The sequence below is a fragment of the Littorina saxatilis genome, unplaced genomic scaffold (assembly GCF_037325665.1).
Source record: "Littorina saxatilis isolate snail1 unplaced genomic scaffold, US_GU_Lsax_2.0 scaffold_894, whole genome shotgun sequence".
Lineage (NCBI taxonomy): Eukaryota > Metazoa > Mollusca > Gastropoda > Littorinimorpha > Littorinidae > Littorina > Littorina saxatilis.
The window spans coordinates 41,194-55,722 of record NW_027129301.1 but is presented as its reverse complement, the minus strand read 5'-3'; the positions used below and the strand labels follow the sequence as shown (position 1 = coordinate 55,722).

Here is a 14,529-nt window from a genome sequence, read left to right as displayed (position 1 = left end):
GTGACTTTATTCAATCATTAGGCAAAAAAAAAATAGGTCTGTTTACGGTAACCCGACCGACCCTATTTTTTTCGCGCGACCCTAGACTTTTTTGGGGCATTTGGGAGAGAAAAAAAAAATAAAAAAAATCTTGGTTTTTTTGCAAAATAACGTAAAAATATGGTTTTTTGGAGAGAAAAAAAAATCACGACCTACCGACCCTATTTTTTGGCCTATGTTACCGTAAACAGACCTTTTTTTCTTTTTTTGGCCTTATACTAAAGTTCTCACCTATCCATACTTGACTCAAGGCTGGGTCAAAGGCTGTTGCTATTGCACCTACTTCCTCAGTCAGTTTGAATCCTGATGGCTCAACCAACTTCCCACCATACCTGCAACATGATAAGAATTATGTCAGAAAATGGAAATGTGACCATGATGATACACCCAGAACAACTCATACTTTCAGGGGGAAAAACAACCTTGTCCGGAGTATATATTCAGTGATCACAACACGTGTACAACACATTGCAATGGACAAGCAAGATGTGAATAAGTTCATTGGTTTGACTTCGGAATGTTAATAACTGTTCAATAGACTATCGATCAGACAGTTTGTGAGCTTGATTCAGTCTATGCAATCTTCTCACAGAATGCACTGATTTCTAGCACTCCGAGTCCAGTCAGTAAAAGGTGATAACTTCGTTTTTCTGTCTTTTATCAACAGATCTGATTCGGGAGATTGCACATGGAACTTTTTTGTTTCTTGTTACTGAATATGAACAATGGCGGTAAAAACTAAAACTGATACCACCCGACACACGGTGACCGAGGGAGACTCACCATCAAGTCATTTCCGGCAATTTTTATCAGGCGAAAATACAATATTTAGTCAAGTAGCTGTCGAACTCACAGAATGAAACTGAACGCAGCAAGACCGTATACTCGTAGCATCGTCACTCCACCGCCCGTGGCATAGTATGGAAAGCCGTTTGGCTCATAACTATTACAGCTGTAATTTAAAATAAATACACCTGTATTTAATGATAAATACAGCTGTATTTATTTCTTAAACGTATACAATAAGTATCATTATTAATTACAGGTGTATTTTTTTTATTAATTACAGGTGTATTTTTTATTAAATACAGGTGTATTTATTATAAATTACAGGTGTATTTATTTTTAAATACAGGTGTAATTATTATTAAATACAGGTGTATTTATTTTTAAATACAGGTGTATTTATTATTAAATACAGGTGCATTTATTATTAAATACACCTGTATTTATTATAAAATACAGGTGTAATTAATGATAAATACACCTGTATTTAAAAATAAATACACCTGTATTTAAAAATAAATACACCTGTATTTAATAATAAATACACCTGTATTTAAAAATAAATACACCTGTATTTAAAAATAATTACACCTGTATTTAAAAATAAATACACCTGTATTTAAAATTAAATACACCTGTATTTAATAATAAATACACCTGTATTAATCAGTTATTAGTCACGTGGTTAAGCGACTTAAAAACTTGGACTGGGAATCCACATGAAAAACACTAAGCTTATACGCGTCTTCATCGCCTCGCTTTGCCGCCTTTTGACAGACTGAACAGCTCAAGATGGCGGGGGTGGCAAATGTCCCTGATGTTTTGGAAGGTTTGCGAGTGCAGTTTTAATTAACGCTGTTGCCCAGGCTCGCACAGCAGGGTAAGTTAATTGTTTTATCAGACGAATTCGGTTCTTGTGACGATCTACACCGAGTCAGTGGGGCATCCACATCCAGAAGTTGAACTTGAAGGGAGGCCTGTACGCGTTTTTGACCAAAGATGCAAAATATTGGAATTCGGTGCGAGAGACTAGCTGCTATATCGTGTTATCGGTAATCTTGAACTTTAGCGTGTTAAATTCATAGCTCTTAATTCAGAGGCATTTAAGTCTCCAAATTTGTAGAACCTGTACTTGTAATCATAACAAGTCATTTTAGATCCCTTTGAAGTTACGGAATGAACTCCGATGATGAACTGTACGAATGCATTTGACCCATCAAAGAAGGAATTATCCGTGTGACCAGACAAGGGAGACAACTCTTTCGTGTAGATGATGTCCCATGGTTGACAACGTACACCATTTTCGGTGCATTTTCGTCACGCTAAAGTTCAAGATTACCTTGTTATCTGTGTGTGTGTGTGTGTGTGTGTAATCCGTTGTAAAGTGTATATTATGATTATTTGGTGGCGGCGGCAGTGGTACGTATATAATCTCATATGGAAAGCCGTTTGGCTCATAACAAACCTTGATTGATATGGGTTAAAGCTGTGGTCTATTTATGACTTTCCGGGGCTACGAGTTTGAAAAATAGGGACAAAATCATGTACAGATTTCTGTACAGCAAACACTACCCGAAACCCCACCTATACGGCGTGTATGACCTTGAGAGCTTCAGTCAACGCTTGAATTTTGCAGTGGTAACATCTGGTTTGCTCTCGCAGAGCTGAGCATATTTGTTGTCAAGAAGGATCGAGCAGAAAAAATAAACGACTTGGCAGGGATTCGAACTCAAGGCATCGGGGCCTCGAAATGTCAGGGCCGATGTCTTAACCGCTAGGCCACTTCACCAGTATTGTCAAAGATAAAAAAATTGATAATTTTATATCATTCTACGCTTGAATTATCATTTATGCGTTGCAAAAACGTAAAAATTGACATTAAAATTTGCCTTTATTTGCAAACATGTTTTACAGAATCGCAGTACATGTTTACACCGTCATGCTACACGACATTCGCGCCATGCAAATAGCTGCGATATCTCTATTTACAACATGCAAGAAAATGACAAGAACAGTAATTGAATCTCTCCAAAGCCAGTTGAAACCAGACATCTAAGAAATAGTTATACATGTATTCACTTCTGAACAACCGGCACGGTTGGCCTAGTGGTAAGGCGTCCGCCCCGTGATCGGGAGGTCGTGGGTTCGAACCCCGGCCGGGTCATACCTAAGACTTTAAAATTGGCAATCTAGTGGTTGCTCCGCCTGGCGTCTGGCATTATGGGGTTAATGCTAGGACTGGTTGGTCCGGTGTCAGAATAATGTGACTGGGTGAGACATGAAGCCTGTGCTGCGACTTCTGTCTTGTGTGTGGCGCACGTTATATGTCAAAGCAGCTCCGCCCTGATATGGCCCTTCGTGGTCGGCTGGGCGTTAAGCAAACAAACAAACAAACTTCTGAACAATGGGCGGATAGAGATATAAATCATGCTGCTTCAAGAATAACATAACATGAATTCATATCAATGTTTTTCCTTCATTTTCTCAATTGGCGCAGTAGCCTAGTGGTTAGGACATGAGACACGAAGTCGAGAGTTCGAATCTTCGCCGGGGCGTTTATTTTTTCCCCTTGATCTCTCTTGAAGATAAAATATGAGAGAGCAAACCGGCTGTTATCCCTGAAAAATTCAAGCGTTGACTGAAGCTCTCAAGGTCACACACGCCGTATAGGTGGGGTTTCGGGTAGCGTTTGCTGTACAGAATTCTGTACATGATTGTATCCCTATTTTTCAACCTCGTAGCCCAGGAAAGTCATAAATAGACCACAGCTTTAATCTCCAGAGCTGTGTACCAGGGAAAACCATGTTATAAAGTAGACTTTTTATTAAATTTAACTTGAGACATTTAAGCTGTACAAATTAATTTCATTCACAAATACTAGTTTCATAAATATCCTTGGCCTGCAGAGATAGAATAACAAATACTTGCACATTTTGTTTGTCTTAGTGTTCAGTAAATATACAAAGGTTTTAAAGTAAAGCACCTTCATAACATGGAAACCGGAAGTTGTGACATGAATTTGAATACTGCTAACACTACCAAGAAAATAATATATATATATTCTATGTTGTTTTGTTGCAAGTCTGCATCATTAACAACCTGGGGTTTACTGGAAAAAAAATTATTACTAAAGAAAATATGTATACTCTCGATACTCTCCATGCACATGATTTTTGTGCAGACGAGAATTTTTGCAATTCAATAAAAGGGCGACCACCCAGTAAAGTCTTGGTTCAATTATGTTCTTTTTATGGGTTAGTTGTTAGCAACAATGTAACCGACAAACTTCAAACAGAATTTTGGTGCTTTCCTCTAACATATATTATATATTTGAAAAACATCAATGTTTACCTGTGTCAAGTTTCTTTTTTGGGAGAGTATACATTCAAGTTGCCATTTAATACATGTTTTAAGGACTGAAAATACATGTCACAAAATGGGAAACGGCCCAGGAGAATAACTTGTATGTAAAGCAGCAAATGATAAACACATGGTTTTACCCCTGAAAGCTCCAAAGATTTGGGAAAATGAATCTCGTTTGCCTTCACATATCAAACTGAATGTCAAGCAGCTCAAAAAAAGTCTCAAGAAAAGTTACGCTTTCAAAATAGCATTTCATTCTGTGTCGCAAAGCATGCTTAACATTTCTACGCTTCTACAAATGAACACAAGCATGCAATAATTCCCTCTCTTTTGAGTCCTGGTACTTGTATGCTTATTAAGAAAGCGGGATGATGTTTCCTTTATTTCAGAATTTCTTTTTTGTCTTGTTTCAGATGGAAAGTGCGGAGAAACCACCATCTCAGATTTCGTGTTTTTCATGTCTGGGAGCCGGTCCACAGTACCAGGAGGGTACCAGAGTCCTCTGACCGTGGTGTTTGTGGACACACCCGAAAAGCCACTCCCCAGAGTGTCAACTTGTGCCCTCAGAATGCAGGTGTCTGCCCGACAGGTCAAGAACTGAGGCAGAAGCTGTCCCAGGCTGTTCTTGAAGGGGGTGGATTTTATTTATTGTAAAAACTTTCCTTCAATGGTGCGTTTAGTTTCTGCTTGGTAGCCGTAGCTGTTGGTGTTTCTATCTGTACACACCCTGGGGGGGGGGGGGGGGGGGTGTGTTAACGTTGAACTTTGAAATCTTAAAATTATTAAGACAAGGTGTGTGTGGTTTTTTTCTCTCCGTAAAATAAGCTTTATTTTAGGTGCCTGTACCGTACATCATTTCTTACTTGCTATTAAATGCAAGAGAGAGACTTTCGAAGATTTGATGTTTGTGTTTCGCATTATTTTTGCTTGGTAGCCGTAGGTGTTGGTGTTTCTTTCTGTACACACCCTGCGAAAAAATGTTTGTTCTGCAATTTTGAAGAGAATTCACAAATGTATTCAAACTGAATTATTTGAGGTCATGCTGCAAAGGAAAAAAAAAAACATGACCCTGATTTAACCGGTTTCCTATACTCCTTTACATACCTTGTTTTTGTTTTGATTGTTTTCTTTGCTTTTTGCAGGGGGGGGGGGGGGGTGTGTTTAACGTTGAACTTTGAAATCTTAAAATTATTAAGACAAGGTGTGTGTGGGTTTTTTCTCTCAGTAAAATAAGCTTTATTTTGGGTGCCTGTACCGTACATCATTTCTTACTTGCTATTAAATGCAAGAGAGAGACTTTCGAAGATTTGATGTTTGTGTTTTGCATTATTTAAATTGCCGTTGTGTTTCAAGAGTGTGTTCTGTTCTTATTTGTTTTTTTGCACCACTGTTTGTCATTATGTTGCCTGCTTTTCGTGTTCCGTGTAACGCTGTCCATGGAAAACATGTAAAGCATTGTATTTCTCTCGACTATTGATCAAGTAAACTAAGCACTTCACATCATATCAGGTATCAGTTACCTAATGTACAGAATAAATGGTTCAACCCCCCTACTACACGAATAACACGTTGCCAGCAAAATATCAAAAGCACTCGGACTAGCGTTACAGTGTCCCATACAAAACTTGGCAATATACACCATAAACCAGATACAAACAAATCAATTGCACGCTAACAACTTTGTTATACTGTCTCATAATGGTATACAAATTAATAAACTCAAAAGCGTTTGTAACAGTTATGATAATGTGATATTCGTGCCCTGTGTAACGATAGTCTGTTTTTATGTTTTACCAAATTAACCAAAACTGGCGTTGTCTACTGCTTTTCCTTTTATAGTTTTACACTCCTCTGTAGTGAAGGTCACTGCTCACACAAGGGCGGGGATGTAGCTCAGTCCTGTTGGCCGCTGTCAGCGCGAGTTCGTCCCCACGTTCGGCGAGAGATTTATTATTGCTCACAGTCAACTTTGTGTGCAGACTCTCCTCGGTGTCCGAACACCCCCGTGTGTACACACAAGCACAAGACCAAGTGCGCACGAAAAAGATCCTGTAATCCATGTCAGAGTTCGGTGGGTTATAGAAACACGAAAATACCCAGCATGCTTCCTCCGAAAGCGGCGTATGGCTGCCTAAATGGCGGGGTAAAAACGGTCATACACGTAAAAGCCGTGGGAGTTTCAGCCCATGAACGAACAAACGGCTCACACAATTTCAGCTTTCTTGTTTAGTTTATAAATTTCAGCCTCAATTCCTCGTCTCTGTAACCAGTATTAAATAGTGACTGTTTTGCTAACTGTTCAGCTGTCACCTGCCAAGTAGAACCGATGTATTCTTTATGATGTGATAAAATTAAAGTATTCATTCCACTTTGTGATGGATGGACTCGCAACTGCCAAGTATTACCAGTCTTATGATGGGATAAAAATTAAGTATTCATTCCATTTTGTGATAGGTTAACTCTCAACTGCCAAGTAATACCAGTCTAATGATGTGATAAAAATATTCATTCCATTGTGTGATGGGTTAACTCTCACCTGCCAAGTATTACCAGTGTGTCTTGTGATGTGATAAACATAAAGTATGCATTCCATTTTGTGATGATTTTCCTTATTTAAAGTGGATTTTCTGCATGACACTTGTTTGATTAAAATTAATTGTATTTGTGGCAGACAACTTGAGTTATGTTTTGTGTTTTTGTAAAAACAACTTGTTTTTTTTAATATGACTGGAAATGAGACTAGCAGCCATGAATCCATAACTACATTTTGCTGTCCATCATAGACATCTCACTCGCACATGTTCATTGCCTCACCATACAGGAATCAAAATCCATACAAACAATTTGTATTATCCAATATTCAAACTTGTCATACACATTTATTCATACACAAGAATTATGTCATACACATTCAAGCAATCAAGATCCAATAAATGTATATAATTGATGTTCTTAAAAAGACTACACACACACCTAAATATATAGGTGATCTTTGAAATGGGACATTTACATGCAAAATTCAGAATGCAAACAGAGCTTTGGCTTGCAAATTTAATAGTCATTAACCAGCACATAATATGAATAATTTTTGAAATTGTTGTGATACTGATTCAATTTTTCACATAAAATCAGAATTTCATTTATTTTAGTTTCCTGATACAAATGATTCGTCTAGCTTACCTTGAATAAACATACCAATACGTCAAAAAGTAGGACATCTGAGCTCAAAGATTAATAGTTTGGTTTGAAAAATCTCTAAATACACATAATTACAAAAACAAAACAAAATTCCGTGATAGAACATGTACTGATCTTGCAACTAAAGTAAAAAGGGGACTCGGGTGTGCTGTTAAAATTGTTGGCACATTTTAGTATCTAAAACTCACCTTTGATTTTAGGGGGTGCCTATTCTTTCTTTATTTGGTGTTTAACATTGTTTTCAACCACGAAGGTTATATCGCGACGGGGGAAGGGGGGAGATGGGATAGAGCCACTTGTCAATTGTTTCTTGTTCACAAAAGCACTTAATCAAAAATTTGCTCCAGGGGCTTGCAACGTAGTACAATATATTACCTTACTGGGAGAATGCAAGTTTCCAGTACAAAGGACTTAACATTTCTTACATACTGCTTGACTAAAATCTTTACAAAAATTGTAAGGCTTCTTTTTAAGCCTACTGTCTATATGATACTTACCGAGACAGTACTATTCTTGCACATTATCTATTATAGGCCGAAAAAATTGGACAAAACGCTGAGTGGGTACAATTATCTCCCATAACCATGCGCCACCGTGGATCCCAAGCACTGTCCGAGTGCTTCCCCCTTACAGGATGTAGGTGGCGCGTCCTCTTTCTTTATGAGCTGCAGACCCTCAAAAAGCCCATAACATATCAAGAGGGGAGGCGGGAGGGAAACTCTAATAGTACTGTCTCGGTAAGTATCATATAGACAGTAGGCTTAAAAAGAAGCCTTACAGTCAATATAACACTTACCTCGACAGTACTATTCTTGCACAGAATACCAGAGTGGTGTGAGGGTGATATGTAGAGTATTAAACTCCTTAATCAAAATCACTTAAATCCAAGGATTAAGATACCCAGGCAATTTTCGAACAGTACTACCGTAAAAGAAAATATACCCAAGAAACATACCTTAGACTGACGTGACCATGCTAGCAACCACTGCTGTGTGGTGAACTCAATGTCAAAGTCCAGGCCACTCAAAGCTTGAATACCACTGAGTCTACGGCAAGTGGCTAAAGCGATGAGGAACAATTAGTCTTAAAAATCAGCAACTTGATACTGATGCCTGCCAGGGGTTCAAACTCATTGCTACGCAGGAGTTTGAGGACCAGAAAGACATCCCCCTTGGGAAATGAAACCAGAGGTTTAGACACCGCTGCATTGCTAATACCCGAAAGGACATTAGCGATGAGGGAGGACCTGATCAAGTGTTCAGTTCTGCGACCAGTAGCGGCCGCAATCGTGGAAGCGATGGCAGATCTGTATCCAAGAAGAGTCTTAGAAGAAAGACTCTTCTTTTGATACACTTCCACCAGGAAGTTGGCCAAGTCCTGTGTTGAGGGATAAAGCGGCTTTATCCCCTTGGACAAGGCGAAGGTGGCCCAAGCTCTCCAGCGTAAGTCGTAGAGCTGATTAGTTGATCGCCTCTTAGCGTTCAAGGAAAACTCTACTGAACTCTTGTGCAATCCTAGTGCAAGCAGTTTGGAGCGCACAAGAGCCATGCGGTCAAGCACAGACTCTCTGGACGTGGATGAGGGAGGCATGATCGAGGCTGGAGCAGACCTCCCCCGTCCAGATCCAGAGGTAGAGGGTCTACGTGGGTGAGACCGCGAAGATCTGGAAACCACGGAGCTGTTGGCCAGTAAGGCGCGACCAAAATCAGTCTTGGTCGTTCCTGCAGATATTTTGCCAGCACCCTCGGAATCAGAGATGTCGGGGGATAGGCGTAAGCATCGAGGAGCCTCCACAAGAGAGTGAATGCGTCCAAGTGGAACGCATTCATGTCTCGAAAGGGGCTGACGTACCTGGGAAGCCGAGCGCTGAATCGAGTTACGAACAGATCGATCAGAGGACGGTCCCACCTTGCCCACAGACGCTGTAGAACGTTGTGAGCGATGGTCCATTCTGTGGAGAGAACCTGATCGCCCCGACTGAGAATGTCGGCCAGGGCGTTCAGTTTCCCCGGAACGAACTGGACTGACATCCGGACCTGATTGGTCTGGCACCAGAGCAGAATCTCCTCCGCCAACAGGGAGAGGGACCGAGAATTGGTGCCCCCCTGGTGGCGAAGGTAAGCTAAGCATGTGGTGTTGTTGTCCCCGTTGAAAATCAGAGGGGCCAAGGACAGGCCGAATGGGAGGGCCCGAAACTCGAACACCGTGCCCTCCCAAACGAACCGGAGCAGATGTCGGTACCCCGGGGCCACCAGGATGTGGAAGTAAGCATCCTGGAGGTCCCAGACATGGCCCAATCGTTTGGCCGGATGGCCAACCGGACCGACGAAGGGGTTTCCATCTTGAACTTGCACCTGTGAAGGTACAAGTTCAAGGTGGAGAGGTCCAACACCGGCCTGAACCGGCCGTCCTTTTTGGGGACGGTGAACAGGCGGGAGCAGAACCCCAGAGAAGGCTGAGAAAGGGGGTAGACCGCCTTCTTCTCGACCAACGAGTTCACCTCGTCCTGAAGAGCCTGCCATCTGGCAGGCTCTCGAGGAGGGGGGAACGTCCAAGGTAGAGCGGACAATGGAGGTTGTGACGACAGCGGTAGAGAAAACCCCGACCACACCACCCTCAAGAAAAACTGGTTGGAGACCAGTCTGCCCCACATGCCGCGGGCCCGAAAAAAGGGAACCGCCGGACGAAAGAGGGGCAACTTGAGGGGGCGTCAACGTAGGGCCGGGACTCACTGAAAATTCTGCTGGCGGGCAGGCGCAGGCTTGCGACCACCCCCCCTGGTGGTGCTGCTTCCCCTTACCTGTCTGAGCACCCTTCGTCTTGCTTGGGAACGCAACAGGCGCCTAAGAGGAGGAAGAAGGAGGCAGTGAAACTGGCTTCTTCTTCTTCTTCTGAGGCTGGGAGCTGGAGGTGACTGTAGCACTTCTCTTACTCCCCGCCGCCGTCGCCGAAGCAGCGAGGCCAACCATCAGAGAATCAGTGTTCCTCTGGCGTGTGGACTCCACCACAGAACGAACAGTGTCCGGATGAAAGAGGGAAGAAGGCTGAGGAAACGTGTTCCTCAGACTCTTCCTCATATCCGGAGGCACTATAGAAGTAGGCAGAAAATGATCACGGAACAGGGCCAATAAAGTGGACCCGTGTTCCAATGGCCAATTCTGCCGCAGACGTCACGCACGATCGCACGGCATGCAAAGCCCGATCCACTCGAACCGTGTCAAGGACCCGAGTGGAATCGGACTCTGCCCGATTGGGAGGGTCCAACAGTGTGGACAGCGTGCTCATCCATGTCAAGGCCTGTGATTGGGCCTCGACTGTGGACGAAACGGTGGCCTCAAGATTGTGGAACGAAGCAGAGCTCAGTTCCACCTTCTTGACCGAAGGCACCTCCCCAACGAACACATCACCGTCAGCCCCACCCTAAACACTCGAAGTCTGGAAAGGGAGAGTTCGAGAGTCAAAGGGAAAAGGGAGGGACGAAACAGATTGGACACGAGGAAACAGTGGAGGTGCGCCTCCCAAAGGAAAGCATGGCACTGAACCCGCGTCCTCCCGAGGAACATAGGTCGCGTTTGCACGTGAATCTGTACTCCTCAGGCGATGTGCTGCCGCTTCCACCGTGGCACTTAGACTAGGGTGGAACGCGAATTGCCGGCGGCCGGATCGTTCATAAAACGAGCCGCCGGCAGACGCGGCGTGAGCCTCCCGCGCCCGGGCCGAAGCGGACTCAAAGGACGAGAGGGCGTCTCAGGGAAGGACGTCCTGAAACTGTTCAAACGTCCTTCTAGCTGTGCGAGGACGAGCCTCCTGCCTCTCGTCCTCAGACCCCGGGTCCACGTCCTGTGTGTCAACACTAGACGACAGACGCTTAAGAGAGGCATCCGTGACGTCAAGACGCCGCGTGATGTCTGTCATGTACTGTTGGAAAGTACGAAGCATAGCTTCGGAAGTTCCATCAGAAACCGGCAAGGGTAGAGGTTCAGTGTTAACCTCAGGGCGACCCTGATCCTCCTCCCTATCGTCCTCCGACTCACTCTCCTCTTCACTTCCCGACAACTCCTCAAAAGCAGGAGTGTAGGGAGCTTGAGGGGGAAGAGCCGAAAGCGATGAAGCAGGCTGTGAAGAAACGCCCACAGAAGCAAGAGGCCGCGAAGACCCCTGCCCCAAAGACGAAACGTCTCCAGCAGCCGAAGGGGGAGAAAAACAACAACCCTGCGACTGTTGGGTCAGCCCAGCCAACGAACCCCCGCCATTTATAGACTGAACAGGAACCCATGGGGTCTGATCAGAAAAGAAATGGTCCGGTCCGGTCGGGGGTGCCGATCCGGTCCGGTAGGGTGGTCCGGTCCGGTGCCGTACCATCCGGAGGTCCCGTTCAGCACCGAACCATCGTACCCAACGAAGTGTTCGGGTGGTTAGGTCCGGACGTGGACATACCGTACCATCCGGACCCGTAGGTCCGGTGGTCCGGTATGGTCCGGTTCGGTGCCAGACCATCCAGACCAACAGAGGTGGTCGGGTGGTCCCGCACCGGACCATCCGGACCCGTAGGTCCGGACCCGTAGGTCCGGTACCATCCGGAGGTCCTGTTCGGCACCGAACCATCCGTACGCACAGAAGTGTTCGGGTGGTTCGGTCCGGGCGTGGACGTACGTACCGTACCATCCGGACCCGTAGGTCCGGTTCGGTGCCAGACCATCCGGACCAACAGAGGTGGTCGGGTGGTCCGGACCGGTCCGGTAGGGTGGTCCGGTGTTCCGGTCCGGTGTTCCGGTCCGGTCCCGTACCATCCGGAGGTCCCGTTCGGTACCGAACCATCCGTACCCACAGAAGTGTTCGGGTGGCTCGGTCCGGACGTGGACACACCGTACCATCCGGACCCGTAAGTCCGGTATGGTCCGGTTCGGTGCCAGACCATCCGGACCAACAGAGGTGGTCGGGTGGTCCGGTCCGGACCGGACCACCGGTCCAGCACCGGACCATCCGGACCCGTAGGTCCGGTCCGGTCCCGCACCATCCGGAGGTCCCGTTCGGCACCGAACCACCCGTACCCACAGAAGTGTTCGGGTGGCTCGGTCCGGACGTGGACATACCGTACCATCCGGACCCGTAGGTCCGGTTCGGTGCCAGACCATCCGGACCAACAGAGGTGGTCGGGTGGTCCGGACCGATCCGGTAGGGTGGTCCGGTGTTCCGGTCCTGTCCCATACCATCCGGAGGTCCCGTACGGCACCGAACCATCCGTACCCACTGAAGTGTTCGGTCCGGACGTGGACCTACCGTACCATCCGGACCCGTAGGTCCGGTGGTCCGGTATGGTCCGGTTCGGTGACAGACCATCCGGACCAACAGAGGTGGTCGGGTGGTCCGGTACCGGACCATCCGAACCCGTAGATTCGGTCCGGTCCCGTACCATCCGGAGGTCCCGTTCGGTACCGAACCATCCGTACCCACAGAAGTGTTCGGGTGGCTCGGTCCGGACGTGGACATACCGTACCATCCGGACCCGTAGGTCCGGCATGGTCCGGTTCGGTGCCAGACCACCCGGACCAACAGAGGTGGTCGAGTGGTCCGGTCCCGACCGGACCACTGGTCCGGTACCGTACCCTCCGGACCCGTAGGTCCGGTGTGTTCCGGTTCGGTGCCAGACCACCCAGACCAACAGAGGTGGTCGGGTGGTCCGGTCCCGACCGAAACACTGGTCCCGTACCGTACCATCCGGACCCGTAGGTCCGGGGGGTCCGGCAAGGGCCAGAGGTACTGTCCCGCACCGGACCCTAAGGTCCGGTACGGTCCCGTACCATGGGTCCCGTCCGGACCAAACCCGGAGGTCAAGTCCAGTCGGGACCCGTGGGTCCGGTTCGATCCCGACCCGTAAGCCTGGAACGTTCCGGACCCTTGGTCCGGACCATCCGTCACCCGAACACCAGACGCTAAGGAATGGCGTGGGGTCAAGACGGTCCGGTCGGAGGTGTCGGTCTGAGCAACAGAAACAATGTTCCCGTCGCCCTGACCATTCGACAGAAGTACCACGTTCTGTCGAACACCTCCACGTCCAGTAACTAGTCGGCCGGAGCGTTTCAAGAGGGACAGCCACCAGTCACACGGACGTCAGAGGGAACCGTAGTAGCAGTGGTCGTAGGCACGAAGCCTGAAACCCCTGCCCCCACAGGACCGCCCTGAACGGGGTCAATTCGCATCCCAACCCCAGCGGGGAGGGAATTCAGAGACCCCGTCATCTCCTCCGATCTCCCCCCCCAGGAGGCCGAAACTACTGTCAAAACAGCAGCAGACGACCCAGCGAGGGAGTTCAGAGGAGGACCCGTGTCCCTCCTGGCTTCCACAGCGGTGGAAACCGAGGAGGGCACAGGAGAGGCACCGGAAAAAGAAAGATTTTAATGCCAACTGCACCCGGTGTTCCCAGGCGGTCACCCATCCAAGTACTAACCGGGCCCGACGTTGCTTAACTTCGGTGGTCGGACGAGAACCGGTGTTTTCAACGTGGTATGGCCGTTGGCTGTCAAAACCTGAGTCTCTCCAGTAGCCCCTAGATCGGATTCACCAACCCCCAAAGAGGGTTGGGAATCGACCTGCCCCCGGATTCGAGCCAGGGGGGAGAAGGAAACCTTCCCCCCAGGCTCGAAACCGGGAGGAGCTGAAGCCTGAGACTGAGGGCCGGACAACGGCGTCGAAGGGGGGGAAGCCTGTTCCACTGAAGGAGAAGGAGAAAGAAGCTTTTTCTTTCCCCTCGAACTTCCCCGAACCTTCGACGGCGCAGCCCCGCCCGAAGTCCCAGGCTCAAGCCCAGCCTGTTTGAGCAAGCTCGCATTGAGCTTGCTCAAACAGGCTTTCTCCGCCCTCCCTCGCCGCAAACGCAAAGCGTTTGGGGAGGGAGAGTCGGAGCGCCGAAAGATCCCCTTCTCCGTGCGTAAAACATGACGCTGGGCGCCCGGAGAAGGGTTGCCCCCGGCAGACTCTGGTTCCGTAGAACCAGAGCCCAAAACAGGACGAGACATCCTACCTCGCCCTGTACGTACCCTTAAAGACCGAGAATTAACAAAATTCAAAGAAAATTTAGGTCAATACTCAAGTGAATGCGGCGAAACGAGAAGCAGACGACCGGTCACCACGAAGTAGGACGGG

General features: G+C 47.0%; 2 long non-coding RNA genes and 1 other non-coding gene across 3 annotated transcripts in view; 1 reads left to right on the top strand and 2 right to left on the bottom strand.

Moving 5' to 3' along the window:
• Positions 1–262: 262 nt before the first annotated feature.
• The window catches only part of LOC138957563 (uncharacterized), a 37,619-nt gene continuing 23,352 nt past the window's right edge, over positions 263–14,529 (bottom strand). Inside the window, exon 3 of the long non-coding RNA XR_011453080.1 lies at positions 263–371. This is a non-coding gene — a long non-coding RNA (uncharacterized lncRNA). The remainder of the gene's footprint in view (positions 372–14,529) is intronic.
• Positions 1,401–5,484, top strand: LOC138957560 (uncharacterized). The gene is made up of 2 exons (XR_011453078.1): positions 1,401–1,705; positions 4,602–5,484. It is a non-coding gene; the product is annotated as an uncharacterized lncRNA (long non-coding RNA).
• LOC138957565 (5S ribosomal RNA) lies at positions 13,786–13,904 on the bottom strand. The gene has a single exon (XR_011453082.1). It is a non-coding gene; the product is annotated as a 5S ribosomal RNA (ribosomal RNA).